Source organism: Elephas maximus, chromosome 12 (genome assembly GCF_024166365.1).
Source record: "Elephas maximus indicus isolate mEleMax1 chromosome 12, mEleMax1 primary haplotype, whole genome shotgun sequence".
Taxonomy (NCBI): domain Eukaryota; kingdom Metazoa; phylum Chordata; class Mammalia; order Proboscidea; family Elephantidae; genus Elephas; species Elephas maximus.
Genome location: NC_064830.1, coordinates 2601380 through 2624414, shown reverse-complemented (window position 1 = coordinate 2624414; position 23035 = coordinate 2601380). Strand labels below are relative to the sequence as shown.

General features: G+C 36.6%; 1 protein-coding gene across 1 annotated transcript in view; it reads right to left on the bottom strand.

Annotated features, from left to right (window-relative positions):
* CSMD1 (CUB and Sushi multiple domains 1) overlaps positions 1-23035 on the bottom strand; it is a 2087969-nt gene that overhangs the window by 1486254 nt on the left and 578680 nt on the right. The window lies entirely within an intron of this gene.

Sequence of the window (23035 nt, the reverse complement as noted above, 5' to 3'; positions counted from 1 at the left end):
AGAACTCTGGATGAGTGAACTAGTACGGTACACCTTCTCTTCACTTATCAACTATCTCATTATCTGACGTTTTGCATTTACAACGATAGTAAAAAATCTACTCTCCGACGATTTTGCACATTAACATGACCAGTGGAACATATAGCAGCCCCCTGCATTTTCTACCTCTCAGGGTTATTGGAAGCTGCTTTCCCACTGACAGTACGGACATCTATAACTTTGGAATGGAAGGAGTGGACACTCCATTTTCTCATGACACCGATTTCATGCAATGGCCTGGTCTTTGGCACCTGACAACGTTGATAAGTGAGGAGAGAGTGCAACACGCATCGTCGATGCAATACGCATGGCAAGCTCAGGGGCGTAGAGGAGAGCTGTGCTCCGCAGGGTTTTCAAGACTGTTAGGTTTCAGAAGCAGATTGCCACGCCTATGTTTTGAGGTGTCTCTGGGTGAGTTTAAATCACCACCTTTCAGTTAGTAGATAAAACCTTAGCTGTTTGTGCCACCCAGGGACTCCTAGTAACATGCAAAACAATACGTATAAATTTCTTCAAAAGTCAACAATTTACTCAAGGGTCAAAGAGACATTTTATCAATTTATAGTTTACCTGAAGTTTTCTAATTAAATAAATTTGCACACGTATATGTTGTTTAGTGCAATCTGAAGGCAAAGATAGGCTTTAAAAAGAATTCACCTGTATGCTAATTCCCGATAGAAGAAATTCTGGCTTGCAGTAAGTCAGTGGTACTAAATACCTCATTGCAGATGCTGTAGGTTACGGAATCAATGCTCTGAACCTAATTAACATGAGTTATTACGGCCAAATATAATGATACAATAGGTTAATTAAAAAAATGACAGAACCAATCAGCTAAAAAAAAAAACAAAAATGATTAAATCATATTTAAATAACAGTAGTTCTACGTTATTAACGCCTTTTGCATGTTATTTTGTTTTTCAGTTTAAACATATTCTGCTAATTACTCACAGCTTTTTATTTCAATTTAGTTTTAAAAATTTCCTATACTTTGGTTTTGGAAGGTCATAATCTACAGTCAGACTATAATTTGATATAAATTATTTTTAAGCTTATTCATATTATTAAAATATAAATAAAAGGACAATTATGTATATGTTATATACCACATATATTATATGTTTTATATAATCATATATTTTGTACTATTTTTTATTTTTTATATTATATATATGTTAAAATTTGTGAACTTAAACATGAAAACGTAACAAAACCATCAAGTTGGTTGTCATTTCATTCCTGAAGCAGTCTGTTTCAGTTAGAATTGTTACAGAGAGCAGTATCCTGGGAAAAGTGAGACACTTATCACATCCAGGCACAGTGAATATGGTGTAAGCTGTCTGAAACTGCAAATTAATCCTAAGACTGTTGTATGTTCTCACCATGATACTACTTCCAAAACAAAAATCCTGGGAATACCCACATTGTGGTAATTAGCATACCTTTCTAAGATCCTGATGCCTGCTTTCTCCCTTCTTACTTTTTCTATCTGGTACGATCACCTTTTTCTACCTGGTATGTTCACCTTTTTCTCTCTAGCATGATACATAGTTCTATGTGGATGCTACCCTACTCTCAAATTATATTGGTCTTCATGAATGGCAGTATCTGCTTTCTATTCTTTATTGTCTGATCCTCTAAAGAGTCTCATTTTTTCCTTTAATTTTTTCTTCTTGGGTGTCGCTTAAAACTACTCTCAGATATTCCCTTTACATGATGGTCAAAATGACTGATGCAAAGAGAAATCAGGATTTATCATTAGTTATATTGGCAGACACATTTCTGAACGAATTACATGTTATCTAATACAACACAGGAAGCAATTCAGTGAAGCAGATGTTGCCTCCAGAAAGGGAAATCAACAACACTGAGTTTAGATTTTTCTGGGACAGAAAATCAGCAAGCATATAGAATTCAACAGCACTATCAAATAAAAGGACCTAGTCAACATTTATAGAACACTCTAGCCAAGAAGAGCAGAATACACATTCTTTTCAAGTGCCCATAGATCAAGGTATAAGGTCACAAATCAAACGTCAGCAAATTTAAAATAATTGAAATTATGCTGTGTGTATGTCCTGACAACAATGGAATGAAACCAGAAATCAAGAAAAGTGAAAAGAAAGTCCCCAATCACTTGGAAACTAAACAAGTTTCTAAATAATCCATGGATCAAAGGGGAAGTCACAAAGGAAAATAAGAAAAAATACATTGAGCTGAGTGAAAACACAGCATATCAAAATTTATTGGACTCAGATAAATCAGTTTCTAGAGGGCCATTTGTAGCACTAAATGCATACATTAGAAAAGAGAAAAAGTCTGAAATCCATAATCCAAACTCACACCTCAGGAACCTAGAAAAAGAAGAGCAAGTAAAAAAGAACAAAATAAACCTACAGCTTACAGAAGAAAAGAAATAATAGCAGAAATCAATGAAATGAAAATAGAAGAGCAGTAGAGAAAATAAATGAAACAAATAAAAAGATAAAATTGGCAAACATCTAGCAAGCCCGTACACGAATGCTTGTCACAGCTTAATTCAAAAACTAGAAAACCCAGATGTCCTTCGAGGAGTGGATGGTTTACAAACTATGGTACATCCGTACCACATAATATTACTAAACAGTTATAATAGACTGACAAAGGAAAAAAGGGAGAAGATACAGTTGATCATAAAGAACTCCCATGTGTTAAATCTGCAATTAAGATGTTTCTGAGTGGCCCCATCACACTAGCGTAGAGTGAGGACTATATTAAGAGCAGCCAGTGAGGTTTCACTCTTGGGTATCATCACTCTGTGGATCCTTTGCTTGAGGACCTTTCACATAAATTCCATTGCGAACTAACTTTCTTTGAGGAACATCTGCTTCTTGTGAACAGTTGGTTTATTTTTAGCACCCGGTAAGTCACGGAGCTGATCAAGGTTCTCTTGGTGTTGGCTAACAGAAAATATAGGTCCAAATTTTTGGTCCTTCCTAAGCATTATACAAATTTTTGTAATAGCTTCATTCCAGATTCCATCCATTTGTATCACTTCTAATTCTTATCTTGCGGTCATGCTCATAAGCCACCTTATTTCTAGTTATAATGAAGTAATAAGCCAATGAACATGAGAAAGAAAATACAAATCATCTTTTCCCATCCCATGTCTCTCTATCAAATCTGATATTTCCTACATTATGTGAACAGTTAACCTATTTCTTCATATGCTGTGTCCCAGAAAATCAGGATTTCGGAGAATTAAGGTGATGGCTTATGTTTAAACTACTATGAATGGACTGAAATGAGCATTTAGCCCACATACATATCTCTCTGCTCATGGTTTATTTCCTGCCATAATTTTTCTTAAACACACCAAGCAGCCATTACCACAGAGTCTGGTCAACTTGGAAAGCATTCGGCCAAAAAAGTTGAGGAGCAACAGGTGGAGCGAGTCCATTTCGCTGAGAAGCTACGTCCACCCTAACATCCATACCACACCTAACTGTGGGAAACGCCTGCTTACCTTTAGGCAAAGAGCTGTGTTCGATTTTGACCGGAGGACCTAGCTGAATCATTTGCAGGAGAAGGGAATGGTTAGGGAAGGGGATGTGTTGTGAGAATGGCGACAAAAAATCAATTTCATTCTCAGTAAAAAAAAAAAAAAAGCATACTTAGTGTTGGTCTAAACATGCCTCTCCTTTCTATCTTTTTTCTAATGTTTTCTGGTCGTGTCCCTGTTGTCCTATAGAATCTCATTTGCCGTATTTTTTGCTGAGAGAAAGCAATTCCCCTTCACACGCAGTGATCTGGGTAAATGACAGAGCATGCCTGTCAGAGACGAAGGATTGTTGGGTAAAGCAGAATCGACTTGTGGCATCTCTCCTATATTCCAGGTATATGTTCGCTTGATAGAAACACCACTTTCAGAATTGAACAAGCTTCTTCTTCTATCTCTCAAGAAATTGCTAGGATGAATTATACTTAGAAGTAAATTCAAGATGTTTTGTACTGTACTATCTTTCAGGATACTCACACCATTGAGAGCAATGTAGTAATCTCGAATATAAGAAGTGGTAATGCTGAAATAAAAAAATTTAAAAAATCAGTGAAAAGCTAAGCAGAAACAGAAGATCAGTGTGAGTGTGGTTCGTTTCACGTGAATTAATGAGGAAGTTAAAACTACATTAAACAAAGGTACGCTCCTAAACTACATATTTTGCATCCTTCATATTCTATGGTGTTTGTGATTTTTAAAATGTGAAATGTTTACAATTACAATTTAATTGTAATGTGAGATGTGTATTTTAAATAAATTAGGGGAAAATCACTGAATTAAATCTTTTTTTCAGTGAACATAATTACTTTGAAAAAAATCTCTGTAAGCAAAATATTGCCAAACTCATAGTAATTCTCAGTATTTTTGACATCACATTTCAAAGCAGTATGCCAGTATGGATATTCTCATAATGTTGTTTATAAAATGCTTTGCTTAACTTCGGAAACCCTGGCGGTTAAGAGATAACAGCTGCTAACCAAAAGGTCGGCAGTTCGAATCCACCAGGCACTCCTTGGAAACTCTCTGGAGCAGTTCTACTCTGTCCTATAGGGTCACTAGGAGTTGGAATCAACTCGATGGAGTGGGTTTGGTTTTGTTGGGTTTGGTTTAAATTAGGAGTGAGATTAGAATCATACCCAATGAGTTAACAGTGGCTTTCGAGATTAGTTTATTCAACATTCTACCAATTAAATTCATTTCCTCATAAAAAGTTTCAGCAAGAGGGTGTCCAGGCCTTGTTTTAGTGCTCCAACACTGAGAACAAATATGGACACTTAAGACAAACTGGATGGGTTAAGTTACATCTCAGATGGAATAAGAGAAAATAGACGAAGATCTGATACCAGATGCTTCTTCAGCCCTGTTGCTTTGAGGTCATGTAAGATCCTTGGACCGACCATAGGTAGCATACAGGGAAGAAAGAAGCAGTCAGGAAAAATTCTGAAAAAGGATTTAAAAGAAGAAAACAAAACACCAAAGTGGCTGAGTTTACCTACACTTTATTAGGTGAAAATTTCTGCCATCATTTGGAAAGAGAATTGAGGTGATAATTTCTGTAAATTCTATTTAAAAAGTTATATATTTTTTCACATATAAATTTTGGCTTTTGAAAAATAGTAACTTTCATTGACTTATTTTTCTGTTCTATTCAACATATCACTTATTTTAAATGGTTAATAGAAAATATATTAATCTACTCAAGGTATCAATTCAATTATAGATTTTATCTCAATGTACAGCATATATTACACATATATGTATATATGTGTATATGTATATATTAAGAGCTGTTGTTAGGTGCTGTTGAATCAATTTTCTTCTCATAGCAACCTCATGTGACTGAGTAGAACTGCCCCATAGGGTTTTCTAGGCTGTCATCTCTACTGGAGCAGATCTCCAGGTCTTTTCTCCTGTATAGCCACTGACTGGATTTGAACCAACAATCTTGGTTAGCAGTCAGTGTTTAACCATTGCACTATCTGAGATCTCTTTTTATGTATCTATTTATCTATATAAATAACTTAAACATATGTATGTTTAAGGTATTTTATAATTTATATTATTTAAAAAAATGTGTTAGGCTTTAAACATGGCTTGTCACCTAATTTAACCTCTTTTGGGTATAGATTGAGTTAAATACCCTTATACTGTCTTTAAACTTGCAGCTTTCTACTTCTTTCAGACTCCCTGATATGTCATTTGATTGGCCAGAAGCAGAAAGATTTCAATTAGCTACTGTATTCAAAGTCTTCCGTTGCTATTGCTATTTTAGTAAGGAAACTAAGGTTCAAAATGTTGTTTATATATTAAGCAACTTAAAATGTGAACTTAACTTTTTTTTTTTTCTTCTTCTGCTTGTTTTCTCCCTTTCCAAAGCAACTACCACATCTGTTTTCGTTTGACTTGATTTTAAAGGAAACCCTAGTGGCGAAGTGGTTAAGTGCTACGGCTGCTAACCAAGAGGTCGGCAGTTCAAATTTGTCAGCCGCTCCTGGGAAACACTATGGGGTAGTTCTATTCTGTTCTATAGGGTCGCTATGAGTTGGAATTGACTCGACAAAATGGGTTTGATTGTTTGGTTTTGATTTTAAAAGAAAAGGAGTGATTCAGTCATCTGGTCTTATTCTTTTTTCATAGCCCAACATCGAGTTTCTAACTGTTTAGAGGTAAAAACATATTGTAAAACTCTACCCTTACAAAAGCCTAAGAGATTTCTTGTTCACTTGTACTCCATTCACTTAACTACAAGTTATAAACACAATAATACTAGCAAACTCATCAACTGTATACAAAGAAAAATCAGGGCACCTTGTTGGGAGACTACTTCACATCTAAAGAGTTGAGGCATCTTTTCTGTTTTCTAGTGTTTCATAGGAACAAAAGTAATTCTAGGTAGTTGGTCATCTGCCTTGTAAGCAGTAACTCAGAAAGAATGTCTAAATGATTCCCTGGTGCCATTTTGAACTGGCTGCCCATACACACAATGTATGTACCATAATTTGTTTATACATTCATCTGTCGATGAGCATTTAGGTTGTTTCCATTTTTGCGACTGTGAATAGTGCTGTAACAAACAGCATATGTCTATTTGTGTGACAGATCTTATTTCTCTAGGATGTATTCCTAGGAGTGGGATTGCAGCATCATATGGAATTCCTATTTCTAGCTTTCTAAGTACATGCCATATCATTAAAAAAAAAAAAAAAGGCTACAGAAGACTTCATTCGGGCAGCTGACAGACATAAGGAAATGAATGTGCACAATAATTAGCCATTACAGAAATGCAAACCAAAACTACATTTAGATACCCTTCTCACCCCAATATTACTGGTGATAATCGAAAAAAACATAAAATAATAAACGTTGGAGAGGTTGTGGGGAAATAGGCACGGCTGGTGGGAATGTAAACTGTTCAAGCCGTTTTAAACAGTACATATACTCCAGAAATTTCAAGGCTTTTTTATTTCATATCTATGAAGACTTATGTGTATATAATTAGGTAGAGCTCTTGAAAATAGAATAAAAAACCTTAGGAAAAGCAGAGTTGAATAATATAAAACGTAATTAACTTTCTTATCAGAATTTCTGATGGGAGAGACCTACAGATATTTGTCATTTAAAGGAACCTTGTCTCTCTTACAAGAATGTATTTGTTTGGTTATATTTTTGAATGTGATGAAATTCAAGTAGCTCTATCACTGCTTGATAATGAAAACACTATATCTAATTTCTCCTGAAGACTTTGGTTTCATTGTTTTCCAAAAGCTACATATGTGCATATATATTATACATAATACATATATTTATATAGGTATATACCCACATCATAAAATACATATATCATATACCATATATATGCACCTTTTTTGGTGTTCTTTATGCACATATATATATACACACAAAGATACATGAATGTACACATACAAAATGAATTTTTCTTGGATGAAGAGCAGCCTCCATTCACTTCAAAATGTTTTCTATAAAGTGGCTAAGTTTGGCCCTTTGCCAATTTCTCCAAGCACTTGTTAAAAATAAAGAGATTAGCTTATTTGGTTTAGAGAATTCAAGCTGGATGAGAAAACTGCAAGATAATATGAACCACTCATTACAGAAGTATTGAGCAAGTACTGATGAAGGAGGCAGAGGAAGCCAGGTTTAGTGACTAGACCTAAGCAAAGAATGAATGCCCAGAGGGGTCGCCTGCAAACAGGATGCTCCCAGAGTTGAAGGAACTGTAATGAAAGGCTCCACAGGGCAGGCAGATTTTCACTGTGGTTTGCTGCCATAAACTGAGACCACAGAGGGGCACCAGGAGTGTAGACATTCTTCAATACGTTGTGTTGACATATTACACTTTTCTCATACTATTTCCCATGACCCCTTCCCTGAGAACCACACTCTCAACATTTCACTAAAACTCCCCGTTCAGCTAAGTTATATCTAATGGTACAGTTCTCTTCTGACCAAGAGTCGTGACTGACATAAGTGACGACCTGGCAGGTAATAAACACGAGAGAAGGGTCCTGAATGCCTTTAAACTGAAGAAGGTCTTTACAAGGGGCAGCTACTTTAACATTCAACTCTTGGCAATTGTTATCCCAGATTTTTCAGGATCATCCAGAAAGAATAAACGAATACAAAAATGTACTGCAATTTTTAAACATAGAAGTGATTAAATAATAAAAACACCTGTCTGTGCTGGTCCCACGAAACACGTCTGCGCAGCCCGCCGGTGCCCCTCTGGTCTAGCGATGCTATGGGAGCACCACCCCTTTCCTAGAGCACCACCCCTTTCCTAAGTAGGGTACTACCTTTCTCCAGGAGTGTTGGATGGTGCCCCTCACACGGTGCTTACTGACCTGGAGGAGACATTTTCTAACGTCACATTTTCTGTTTGAGTGCTTTAAAAACAAACATACAAATCATTGCAATTAAACCATTGCATTTTAGCTTTAACTTACAGCTCTTCCTCCTAAGAGGATTACCTCATAAAAAGCCTGTCAATTCAAATGTATCGCTACTCATGGTTACTACACAGTTTATTTCCTTCCAGAATTCTGAGAAAAATTTCATGTGATTATGTTGATTTAGTATACTCGAAATATCTTAGCTTGCACTAAATAAAAATTTCCTCCTAAGAGATTTCACTTGTTGCTAAAAAGCTACTCTCTAATAAAAGTGCCTCTGGGAAAAAAAAAAAAAAATTTCCCTGAACTGCACTCTAAAAAATTTGACAAGAATTAATCCCACTGATCCTCTTTTCTTCAATGCACTGAGTTATTTTGAGAATGTTATTTTATAATTACAGCATCTGCAATAAATTATTGGAAACAAAAATCTAAACAGATTTTGCCCCCAAGCATAAAATAACGTTCTCTCGATGTGGTTTTATTATGACAATACAACAGCACCATTTTCTAAAAGAGATTCACATAGTAACAGCCTTTTCTACTCATAAATATGATTGTAAGTACTTTATTCTAATAACCTCCTTCAATCTTCAGCTTCTGTCTTATCAACTCCATCTGAACCTGAGAGATAAGAATCTATAAACTGTCTTTCTAGTGCAAAAATCCACTAATAGGATTTTGGTATCATGATCTTTTTCAAGATCTCTTTTCAATAATGTTAAGATAATAATTTAAAAACATTAAAATTGCAAAATCATACACAAATTATTTCAATGTGGTATCTGACACTGTGATATAATTATATTTTTAACTGAGATTTCATTTTAAATTTTGAACCTAAGTTTCACTATAAAATAGAAATCTGAAACCAGTAGTTAGGTGGAATTAAGACACACTCACAAAGATTGAAGTAGAAAGGAGAAAGAGAGGAGGAGGAAGGAGGGAGAGGGAGAGACAGGGAGAGAGGCTGACTAAGTACAGAATGATTGCTTCTCAGTATTTTCCAGACCTCCTGGCCCTAACCACTCACCTCACCCCAAGAACTTTCTCTGGCCCTAACACGGTGGCTCTGCTGCTGACTTTGCCTGGTGAAAAACAGACACTTACTGAGGAGAAGTAAAAGATAAGAGGAGAAAAACAGAAGAATCTATACATCCTAACAATAGAAATAAAGAATCTCTTGTTCTAATAATTTTTGAAACCAAGCTTTTTGGATGAGCACATATTACCGCTACAGCAAATGTGACTGAATGAGTAAAGTCCGTATACAAGGGAAGGGGTTAGGGACATTGGCTCTGCTATTTTCTTGCTGGAGTTAATAGAATTTAGATAGATTTTTAAATATTTTAATATTATGTGCAACAATTGGGTGAAAGGGAATTATTTCAAATAAGTAGTTTTTTTTTTTTTTTTAAGGCCATAAAGATAATTCACATTTATACACTTCTCTATATTTATCCATATCATCTCAAAAAACCAGAAACCAAATCCATTGCTGTCGGGTCAATTCCAACTCATAGCAAGAAACCCTACAAGACAGAGTAGAACTGCTTTATAGGTTTTCCAAGGAGCAGCTGGAGGATTTAAACTGCAGACCTTTTGGTTAGCACTGAGCCCTTACCCACTACACAACTGAGGCTTCATATTCTCAAAAAAGATGTAAAAAATGGCAGAAGGAGTTTGGTAAAATTCACAAACTACAATAGACACAGACATGAGTAGAATGCAGAAATAGTCTATTGGGAAAATACTCATTTATTGCATGAGAGAAATTCCTATTAAAACATATATGGATTACAAAACCATTAAAATATTTTTGAAAAGCTTGAATAAAATACATTTGACTTAAAAAATCTCATCAAATGGGTTATCAGAGAATAGTAAACCAAAAAAAAACCAAACCCAGTACTGTCGAGTCAATTCCAACTCATAGCGACCCTACAGGACAGAGTAGAACTGCCCCATAGAGTTTCCAAGGAGCACCTAGCAGATTCAAACTGCCGACCCTTTGGTTAGCAGCCGTAAACTCGTAGGGAACCACAATCATGTATCAGCTCTCATTTTTCAGACGAGAGCACTGAGACCAGGAGAGGTTCAATGACTCAAGAACCGTGTGCCAAATTTTGTTTTCTGGCTATGAACTAAGAAAGTAAGGCTTTGTATTTGTATTACCAGATAATGGTAAAGAAAAACAGTAACACACACACAAATCCCAATACAACCAATGATACAGAGTACTTATTGCCTCTAGTCACTGGCGTGAGTTTGTATATGACATATTCTCATGCAATCCTTAGAGTAAACTTATGACTTAGAAACTAATAGTATCCTATTTTTTTTTTTTTTCAGACAAGGAAACTAAGCCTCAGAGATCTTCAACAACTTCCCTAAGACCACCCAGTTGTGAGTGTGAGCCAAGGTTCAACTCTGGGAGTCACTTTCCAGAGTACATATTTTTAACTCCTGGAAACTGATGAGAAATGTCAAACTGGGTTCGTAAAGGACATGAAAACACATGCTATCCCAAACAACAATCTTGGTAATTGACTGAGGGCCAACCAATAAATTAGACTTCATTAGCACAGAGCTCTATGCCACTAATCAAACTGCTAAAATGAAATCATTATGTAAATTAATAATAATAATAAAGTTTGAACCAGGACTAGGAAAAATTTTTAGGCAATTCCCTGAGAGGTAAGGTTGGCTGCCCAGCAACTTCAGCCAAGAGGGACTGTCACCCGAATCCAGGCCCCCTTGAGCACCTCCTCGGCAGGAATGAACTCTGTCCAAAGTACAGGAGCAGTGTAATGTCCTGATGTACAGCAGGCTTACAACTGGAAAAAGGCGAATTTAATAAAGCCAATTCTCTCCTCTGGGCTTTATTTTGTTAAAAGGAATGTGTTTCATTTTCTTTGTGCCTAAGCCTGCCCTCACCTGAGAGACCTCAAACTTTTTCATTTGTAGCCATTCACCTGGCATGTTAATAAGTAAAATTCTCGTCTTCTGATTGAGAAAAGACTGTTTATTCCCTGCACCCCTAAAGGTTTATAGCTGGAGCTTAAAATTTGCATAAATTTATTTCCCTCTTTTACAATATACACCTTTGGAAGATGTGGAAATAGAAAAAATGGACTGAAACTTAAAGTACAAGAATGAAGAAACATTTCTTAAGCAGTATTGTAAAAGTTGGGAATACAGGAAAAGAGACATGACAAAACATACAAAAATATTTGAAACTTATCCTATTTGACCGTAGCTAAAAGATTTTTTTTTTCCCCTTTCTACGTCGCAGAATTAGAAGCTTCATTTCTTTCACAAACAAGGGCAAAGAAACTTAAATATCTGCTTTTGTCAAACTGGCATGTATGCCTGGAGAAATTTAAGATGCCAGTATTGTTAAATGAAAACATAACGTAGCTCATCTTCTATGTGGTACATCAGGGGTGTACAAAGTAACCAGTCAACAGTAAGTGCTAGAAATAAGGAAAGTAAGGAAGAACAAAGAGGTTTTTTTTTAATTATTATTATTGAAGTATTAGGAATATATTACTATTTAAAAAGAAATGATACAATTCAAATACATAAAATAAATGGATGTACAAATATATCCACTACTCTGATCTTTGGACCATAAAATTTTGAAATACATCTAACTTTTTTTAATAACTTATTTAATTTACCTATACACCCACAAGGAGCCCTGGTGGCAGAGTGGTTAAGAGCTTGGCTGCTAACCAAAAGGTTGACAGTTGGGATCCACCAAGCGCTCCCTGGAAACCCCATGGAGCAGTTCTACTCAGTCCCACATGGTTGCTATGAGTTGGAATCAACTTGATGGTAATGGTTTGTTTGTTTTAATATGCCCATGAATGATTATCTTATAACTAATGTTGGCATTGGAAAGCCTGGTGGCATAGTGGTTAAGAGCTATGGCTGCTAACCCAAAGGTTGGCTGTTCAAATCTACCAGTCACTCCTTGGAAACCCTATGGGGCAGTTATACTCTGTCCTGTAAAAAAAAACCAACCCATTGCCGTCGAGTCGATTCCGACTCATAGCGACCCTGTAGGACAGAGTAGAACCTGCCCCATATAGTTTCCATGGAGAGCCTGGTGGACTTGAACTGTCCTGTAGGGTTGCTATAAGTTGAAGTTGACTTGATAACAATGGGTTTTGTTGTTGTTGTTGTATAATGTTGGCACTACAATTATGAGATACATAATTATTAAGTATTGAGGATTTAACATCATTATTAGACCAAAACTCATATACCTTCACATGTGTAAGGGTCCCCTCAGGGCAGTTACCATGTAGGAGTTCTGGAGTTTGTATAGATGCGTTAACCTAATCGCCAACCACAGTCTTCCAGAGAAAAATCTTTGAAACCCTTTTCCTTTGGAATTATTTTCCAGAGCAAATCGAATCTTTAGTCTTCCCCCTCCCCCTTTTTCAGTGTTCACGTCCCTTTTCCACTGCTATCACGTTCTCCACTTAGCACAGAACCCTTTGCTCAAACCCATCCTTACCTCTTCACTGCAAAGTATAAATGACTAATTAAAACCAGCATGCTGCTTCCATCAGAGGGGGATCAGGTTTTCGTCGGAGACAATTCTTTAATCTGATTTCTAATAATGGGAATGCAGATGTAATTGATTTGATTTTCCAGAGTGTGTGCCTGCTGGAAGGAGAGGTGCCCTGGTCACGTGGCTAAAAGAAGCACCACACATTTGACAGCTAAACTACACAACATAACCCTAATCCTGTGCAGAACACTCTTCAGAACACAGCGTGTGATTCCGTAGTGCACCTCAAAAATAGTGTGAACTGTGAAATTGAAGGATGTTCCGGACAGGGGTTCTATAGGAAATAATCAGGACTTTTATTTTTTTTTTTCAACCAAAATCCATAAAATTAGTCTCTAGTCCTACACGCCATTATCTACCTTTCCATTCTTTTTTTCTGTCTCAAAGAACATATTGATTAGAATTATATAGCAGTTTGTTAAAATATAAAACCAAATTGAGATCCTCCATGGAGTTTGTAATTCCAAGTTTCAAGGCTAACCCTAACACATTCAACTGAGCTAAATATATTCTTCATTTCAGGATAAGGAACAGAAGTAGCAGAAATTGAAAGAATTAGATTTCAAAATCTCATTGTCTGGCAGAAATTGGCTTTTGGTGATGTTTAAGGCTTCCCATGCATTTAGAATTGTCTTACTATAGAAGACAATTAGTTTCCATATCAGTAAGAATATTTTTAAAATCCACCTCACGTTAGGGTTTGTTTTGTCACTGTGAAGTGATACTGTCACCATCTTCCCCTCACGGAGGTTAATTGCCTGGTATATCAAATATGTTGTGATGCCTGGTACAGGTGATGCCTGACACAGGTAATGGCGCTTCTAGTGTTTCATACTCAGCTTTCCATGACCACCCTGGCTCACTATTCTCCAGAGTTTGGGACCTAGCGCTCTTCGTTCAAGGTAATTTAACACAACACTCTCGGGTAGATCTAATTACAGAAAAATGAATGTTACAGTTTCTACCAGGAAGAATTCTTTTGGGTATTTTGTTTTTAAACGGGAAACACAAACAAAACTTTACTGTCTCACAGCATACTAAAGTAAATGACTGACCAAGATCTCAAACAATAGAACTGTTTCTGAAGTTATTCCTTAGAGAAAATTAATCTTTCTCACAGGTCACTAGATGGTGAGGGATTTAGTTCAAGAGAAAAATCTAAGTTAATTTAAAAAGGGAACAAATCACAAGGTATTTCTACAAACCCTAAAGGTAAATAGTGTGGGGATTGAGCCACATCATCTTAAAAAAAAAAAAAAAGAAAACATCATCTAGTAATGATTAAATTATTCACAAAATTGGAAACATGTTTACAAAAAACTAAACGAGCGTGAATACTTTTCTCTCAGTATTTCCTTTACCTAACCACATTTTTTTTTTGTTTGTATTTTTCTCACATACATACTACTGGTGTCACCTGATCAGAATATTGAACAAAATATGAGAACATCAGTGTTTCTATTTCCTATTCTAAGTATCATTTTGCTCAGCCTCTATGGGGCCCAGAATTATGCAAAGTGTTCTTTCTTACCCCATATATCATATGAACAGAGTCCCTGGGTGGTGCAGACTGGTTTATCATATGAAAGACCCTCACAGGTTGCCATGGAGTTGATTCTGACTCACTTCCATCCTGTAGAACAGAGTAGAACTGCCCCATATGTCTCCCAAGGCTATAAATCTTTATGGAAGCAGACTGCCACGTTTTTCCTGTGGAGTAGCTGGTGGGTTCGAACCACTGACCTTTTCAGTTAGCAGCCAAGCTCTTTAAACACTGTGTCACCAGGGCTCCTTTCCCATAGGGTTTACAAGGCTATAAATCTTTACAGAAGCAGACTGCCACATCTTTCTCCCACAGAGTGGCTGGTAGGTTAGAAACCCCCACCTTTTGGTTAGCAGCCAAGAGCTTAAACACTGCACCACCAGGATTCCTTTGAAAGACTCTTAGGGTGTAGTAAAATTCTATTTTATATACTGTTGCTAAGACTGCCAACTAATTCAGTGGTTCTAGTGCAGAGAGCAGGAGATGTATGTTTGGATACCATCTCTGACTGGCCAGCTGTGTACTCCTAGACAATTATGGACCTTATTGCGTGGTGGGCTAATCTGTAAATAGGCACAGGTCCTTTTTGCAGTCCACTAAATCTGTATAGAACTCAAATAGTATCACTTGCTGCCATTTGAGAACCCAGATGGCCAGGCTTGGGTGTCAACCCACTTAATTCTGTATGTGTTTTCCATATATTTGCTCTTAAATCCTTACAGAATCCCAGTGAAATGATTACCCTTTATTTAAAACAGGGATCAGGCATTGACCAAAGCCTCATAGTAGGTAAGAAGTATGTCAGTATTTACACCTATTGTTTAAATAGTGTCTGTCTCCCCAGTCCGTACCCTTTTGAGCATATGATGCTACTACATTCAAAGAAAGGATACTTTTGAGGATAGATAGTTCATTTAAATGTGCTTAATTAAAAAAATAATAATAAACACACAATGTAAACCCTATGGATCTTCTAGGAACTCCTAAAATCTCAACTAAGCAGCCACATTTTTTTTACGGAAAAGTCCCTTAAGGTTTAAGGGATCTGGGTGCTCGCCTAAATTCTCATGGATTTGGTGTCAGAAAGACCAAATCTCTGGCCTTGAATTCCTTGCAATAATTGAAGTTGGTGGATCTTAGACTCAACCCATTCACATAATGCTGAATGTTAATTGCCAAAGGCACTGAGGGACGAGTGCTTCAGTTCTGTAATGCCTGCCTGTAGGAACATACACTATGAAAATCTCAGCTTGATTCTCTCATTTTACTTTCCATCTCTAAGCCAACAGGAGTTTGCAGAGCCCTGCAGAGCCACACTGTGCATAATCACTCTCCTATCATTTTATACCCACATTATCCCATCGAGCAGTCAGTATTTACTTGGAGTTCCTGGAGGTTGAACCACTTATGCCAAATCTTAAGGCCTTAATACTCAATTGAGATTACCTACGATTACCTGCAAATATTTGGCTACAAACGAGACAGTTCAAATAATCTGCTTCTTTCACAAGGCTTTTTAAGGATTAAAAAACTTGCTCATTATTCAAGGTCCAATTTTTGAGATTAAAGGATGTCCTGTCTGAATCTATATTGTGTTCCCGTAAAAGCATCAAAAAAGCAAAGCCATGTTTTAAGAGATTAAGTACACATAGGAAACATTACATACTTGAAGTCTCCATAAATGAAAACCATGCAGTCCTGGATCTTCATCAGCCCTAGACTTAGATACACTTTCATCTTAGTCCTAAATTACATGTGAAATTCTCTTTTATAATTTCAGATGCTATGGGTCTCATTGCGTATAACCAATCCGATATGGTACCCACTGATTAATCAATTATTCATATGTTATATCACCTTCTAACTGTTTGGTAAGGACTGTTTCAATTACTTAATGAAATCATTTTAGAATAATTTCAAATATATTGCTTTTATTAAATAATTAAAAAAAATAGGAAAACAAAAATGACCTTTACTAAGGCCAAAATGAAATGGAGCTCAATATGTTAACTTTTTTCTCCAAATTATGGAATTTGTAAAACTAATACTAGCCAATGTGCAACTTATAGGATATAAAACTGTTCCATTAAAAAAAACGAAAACAAAAAACCATTGCTGTCGAATCGATTCTGACTCATGGTGACCCTACAGGACAGAGTAGAACTATCACATAGGGTTTCCAAGGAGCTCCTGGTGGATAGGAACTGCCGACCTTTTGGTTAGCAGCTGAATTCTTTACCACTATGCCACCAGGGTTTCCAAATAAGTTCATTATGTAATAAAATATTTAACAATATAGTGATTCTTTTTATCTAATTTCTTTCTAGCATTTAACTTTTTTTTTTCTATTTTCTTACATTTGTAAACTGGGTTGAAACAGTTTATACACAGGTACACATACGTATAGGCATATGTTTGAAAGCACGTTGTTGTTGGTAAATACCTTTGCGTCTCTTCCCCCCACCCTCCCACTCACTGAAATCTCATGCACAACGGAACAAAACACTGCCTTATCCTGTCATTTAATGCCGCCTGGTTTTGCACCATCCCCATCAGTGGTCAGGGGTCAAAACTTTGCAACCCATAGGACAAAACACTGCCTTATCCTGTCATTTAATGCCGCCTGGTTTTGCACCATCCCCATCAGCAGTCAGGGGTCAAAACTTTGCAACCCATAGGACAGAACACTGCCTTATCCTGTCATTTAATGCCGCCTGGTTTTGCACCATCCCCATCAGCAGTCAGGGGTCAAAACTTTGCAACCCATAGGACAAAACACTGCCTTATCCTGTCATTTAATGCCGCCTGGTTTTGCACCATCCCCATCAGCGGTCAGGGGTCCAACCTTTGCAACCCATAGGACAAAACGCTGCCTTATCCTGTCATTTAACGCTGCCTGGTTTTGCAGCATCCCCATCAGCGGTCAGGGGTCCAACCTTTGCAACCCATAGGACAAAACGCTGCCTTATCCTGTCATTTAACGCTGCCTGGTTTTGCACCATCCCCATCATCGGTTAGGGGTCAAACCTTTGCAACCCATAGGACAAAACGCTGCCTTATCCTGTCATTTAACGCTGCCTGGTTTTGCACCATCCCCATCAGCGGTCAGGGGTCCAACCTTTGCAACCCATAGGACAAAACGCTGCCTTATCCTGTCATTTAACGCTGCCTGGTTTTGCACCATCCCCATCATCGGTTAGGGGTCCAACCTTTGCAACCCATAAGATTTACACTGATGATTTTTGGAAGTAGATCACCAGACTTTTCTTCTTAGTCTGTCTTAATCTGGAATCTCTGCTGAAACTTGTTCAATTTCACAGCAGCATGCAGGTTTCCACGTGCAGGTGGGCAGTGACTGGCTGCACATAAAGTGAATTGGCTGGGAACTGAACCCAAGTCTTCCCCACAGAAGGTGAGAATTCTGCCACGGAACCACTACCTCTCCCTTGGAAGCATATACATAAAGAATACGTATACATATATATTTTCACTACAACTCACCCACTGCCACTGAGCTGATGGCAACTCGTAGAGACCCTAAAGGACAGAGTAGAACTGCCCAGAGGGTTTCCGCAGCTCTAATCTTTACAGAAGCAGACTGCCACATCTCTCTGCCACAGAGCTGCTGGTGGGTTCGAACTACCGACCTTTTAGTTAGCAGCCGAGCTCTTAACCACTGCACCACCAGGGCTCCTTTATTTTTAGTATATATTTTCTAAAATAATCCATATTTTTTTCATTGTAAAAAATAGGTAAGCAGGTAAGTAAAGCTAGAATGGAAGTCACTGTGTAGAAATGGACACCACAAAAGCTGTGAACCATTAAAAGCAGGCTGCAAATTTGAGTTTGTTAACAAGAAAACAAAGAAAGCACACAAATGAGTTTTATGTTGTTGATAAAGAAGCTTAGACCCATAAATACTGACTTGGCAAGAGATGTAAATTCAGGGGGAAAAAAAATGAAAAGAACCCATATAAAATATCATCATTTAAAGACAATTGGATCATATAATAGGATCGCAGAAGAAAATCTACTGAACAATATTTAGCAAATACAATAGTAAGGAGGTCGACACATTTTCATAAGGGTTAAAAAAATTATAAGGAATATTTTTTAAATAGCAGTGATAAACAGTTTGAACCATGGTTTTGATGATGATATTGGATAATAGACATTCTGTAACTTTTTGTTGGAAGTATAATTTTGAGATTATTATTATTTGCTAATTTTGGCATATCTCTCAAGATCAAAAATGAGGAAATCCTTTGGCCCAGCAGTTTAACTTCTAAACCTTGTCCTATATACACACACATTCACGTGTACGTTTACCAGATGCCGACAAGTTGACTCTGACTCACATCAACGCAATGGATGACAGAGTAGAACTGTGCTCCATATGCTTTTCAATAGCTGATTTTTCAAGAGGATTTCCAGGCCTTGCTTTCAAGGTACCTATAAGCAGACTTCAACCTCCAACCTTACAATTAGCAACTGAGAGTGTTAACTGCGTGCACCACTCAGTGCTTTGTTTCTACATCACCCTCAATAATTAGAATTAATTTAATCCATTTATTGGTGACAGCTGAAATGAATTATAACATATTTACAAAATAATATAACAAGATAAACCCATAAAAAAGGATTGCACACACACACCCACACATATCTCATTATTTCCTTCTCCCTCAACACATACAAATAATTTTTCATCTTGTGGTTTTCACAAATCAAGGTATCTTGGCAACTGTTCCATATCTCTATTTTTAGCTACATCTACATGTGTGTCTGCAATACATATGCATGTAAATACAACTACACATATCATTGCTGACATACCTGCATGCATGTAATTTCTAGAAAGATGAAAAATAAATTTTAATAGTTATTTCCTCTAGTGAGACCGGTAGCTCCTAATGTGGTCAGAATAATTAATTTCATTGTATATTTTGTTTATGTTATTTCAGAGTTTTATCATGTTAATATGTTAATTTTAGTATGTAAATTTTAGTATGTAAAATTAAATAGCTTTAAAATGTCAAATGAAATATAAGTTTCTAACTACAATTCTAAGACATACAATATAAATTTTCAGAGTATGTGAATATTTGCTTAAAACAAAAGTATTATCTTTTTAAAATGAACTTTTTCATTTATCAGTTTATACCCAGTATATATAAGGGACTTTCAAGAAGTAGAATTCATCATAGCGTTATGAAAACTTGTTTCAATGACTAAAGTTTGATCTGAATACAAAAGCAATTTCAGTCAATATTCAGCTTATGTAAACATTGTGTATATAATGCATTTGATAATATTTTTAAAGTTCTTCATCTCTAAGTATTTGGTTTTGCCTCACAGACAAATCACAATTTTCTCTGACTAAAATAAACTACAAGTGTCATGTCTTAAAAACGCCAATTAAAAATATGCTTGAGATTCATACATATAATAAAATACACAGAGAACACAGTCACAGATGCCTCCCAGACATAACCAGCCACCTCATGGGGTGTGTTTACTGGATCTGAAGGCTTAGGACCGTAGTCTCGTGAGAGATCTCAGTTAACCAGCACAACACAGTCTATAAAGTATATCTTCTACATCCTGGTTTTGTAAGTAGCATCTGGAATCTTAAAAACTTTTGAGTAGCCATCTAAGACATAACTACTGGTCTCAACTCATCTGAAGGAAAAGTGAAAGCAGGAAACCAAAGACTCGAAGAATAATCCAGTCTACAGGACTAATTGCACACGGGAACCATGGCCTCACCTATCCAGAGACCAGAAGAACTAGATGGTGTCCAACTACTACTACAGGCGGAGACCACAAAAGATGGCCCCAAATAGAATGGGTAAAAATTGTGGAACGAAACTCAGAATCTTAAAAAAAAGAAGGCCAGACTTACTGGACCAGGGGAGACCTGAAGAACCCCAGAGACTATTGCCTTGAGATACCTTTAAATTTTGAAATGAAAGTATTCCCAGAGGTAACCTTTCAGTTAAATAACAGATTGACTCATAAAATAAACAATATCACCTGCGAGTAACGTGCTCCATATACATATATATATACATATATATACATATATATACACATATGTATATACATATATATACACATATACACATATATATACATATATATACATATATATATACATATATTTTTTAAAAAAATCTATTTTAGACCAGTCAACATTTACCCTAAAGGAAAGACAAGAAGGTGACTGGAGTTGGGGTAGGGGGAGCAAGCAGAAATAATGGAAACAGAACAACCAGAACAGAAATAATGAGAATGTTGACACAATATGGAAAATGTTGCCAAAGTCACTGAATGATATATGTAGAAATTGTTAAATGGGAGACTAAAATGCTGTGTAAAATTCACCAAAAACCCAATAAAATATTTTCTTTAATGTATGCTTAAGGTACTGGAGGGAAATGGAATATTACATTGCAATATTGCAATATAACGTTGCAAACTATTTTATTGACAAATCTTGGGTATACCACAAAGCTTGCTCAATAATAGTGCTTGGTCAATGACCAAAGAGTGAATGCTTGATGAAAGAATGAACAGATAATCAAGGAAAGGACTCTGAGTCATTGTGAATTATTTTCTTACAATTTAAGAAAATTTCAGTTATAAATATCATATTTTTAGCCTTCAGACATAATCTACTATTGTACAAACTCAGTAGCAAAATAAATCTACAACCTAAAAATAAAAACCAAAAATAAAATTGCCCTCAGCCTTTTCTGCAGACTTTGTTTTCTAAGGGGAACTGGGTAACCATTTTCTGTATAAACTGACCAGACTTTGAGTCATAGAACCACGCGACTAAATTCTTTATCTTCTTTCACTCTTTCATCTACTGTCACAATTCAGCAAAAGCAGCTGAAGTACAGCTTTGAATTAATTCATGGTGCCAATCTCATGATAAGGTTTTATTGAAGTCCATGATACCATTTACAGACCCAGGCCTCCTCCTAAGTGATTTCTTCAAAAGTTTCACTGCTTCTGTTCTCACTTTTATAACAAAAGTAATGCAAAGGCTTTTAAAAGATTAGAAAATAAAAGTATATAGAGCAAAAGATACGAACTTCTCCCTAAAACCTACCCTAACCCCACACTACTCCCTAGAGTTTCCTGCCACTAGGATGTGGCACCGCTGTAATGTGGCACCGCTGTGATGTGGCACCGCTGTGATGTGGCACCACTGTGATGTGGCAGAGGTAGGCTTCTGTACATTCCTGTACAAACAGGCTAATAGAGACACATTTTATAAATGCATGTTCTTATGCTCACGAATACATACATCCTTATTTCTGTTTACCTAGAAGGCTGTCGTAAAGCACATGTACCTATGGATATTTGATTTTATTTCTCTCTGAGATCTTCCCCCAAAGTGCTGGAGAAATAGAAGCTAGCCCTTGCAAATTGCTGAATTGCTGTGGACACATAATATTTATATAACATGTCTGATTTTCCCTTATGCAATGCCTTTGAAAAGTTAGTTGCCTCAAAAGTGCATTTTATAATATTGAAATTAGTGCATATTTGACCTTTGTGTATAGTCCAAAACCAGTAATGGCATGGTCTAGGACAACGTAAATTTTTTTTAATTTGATACCTGAAACTTAAATGTGTAAGTTGCCTTTCTTTCAGTGCTTTGAGATGAGGTCATAAATTAATACGATTGTTAAGTTTTAATGAATGTGTAAAGGTAAATAATAGGTGTCCACAGACATCCCCCACGTACTGGCACTGTTCAAACCCTTCCACTCCTCAGGTACCATTTTCAGAACAAGCTGAATAGTCTCACTTAATGTAGCCAAACTCTTTGAGAGAAGTGTGAACTGATTTTCAGGCAGATTAGATAACTTTTCCAATACCACAGAAGGCAGAAGTGACAAAGAGATAACGCCCAAGAGCCTTCTCTAAATCTGTGAGTGTATCCCTGGTTGTCACAGATTGGAAAAGCGTCACTGGCATTTGATGGGTGGGGATCACACAATTCATGGGACATCCCTAGACAACAAAGATTTGACCCGTGAACTGAATGATATGAATCACTTCCTGTGCATTGGTGAGGGGAAAGAGTAACTTTACCAAGGACTGGAAACCATTATAAAAATCGACATCAGTAAGGACAGTACCACCTGTACTATTTAAGCCACAAACATCATACTCACAGGTTACTCTGAATTTGTAACTGTTGCATTTATGGTGATTCGCACCCCCGTATTCCCCACCCTCCCTCCAGGCTTATATATTAGAACTGGAATGCAACAGTTCCTTAATCCCAGGAATTCATTTTCTCAGATAAGAAAGCTAATGTATGAAAGTTGTTACTAGTTCAAGACTAAAAATGTTAGGACTGGAAAAATCCAAACATTCTGATTCCTTAAGTATTGTCTATA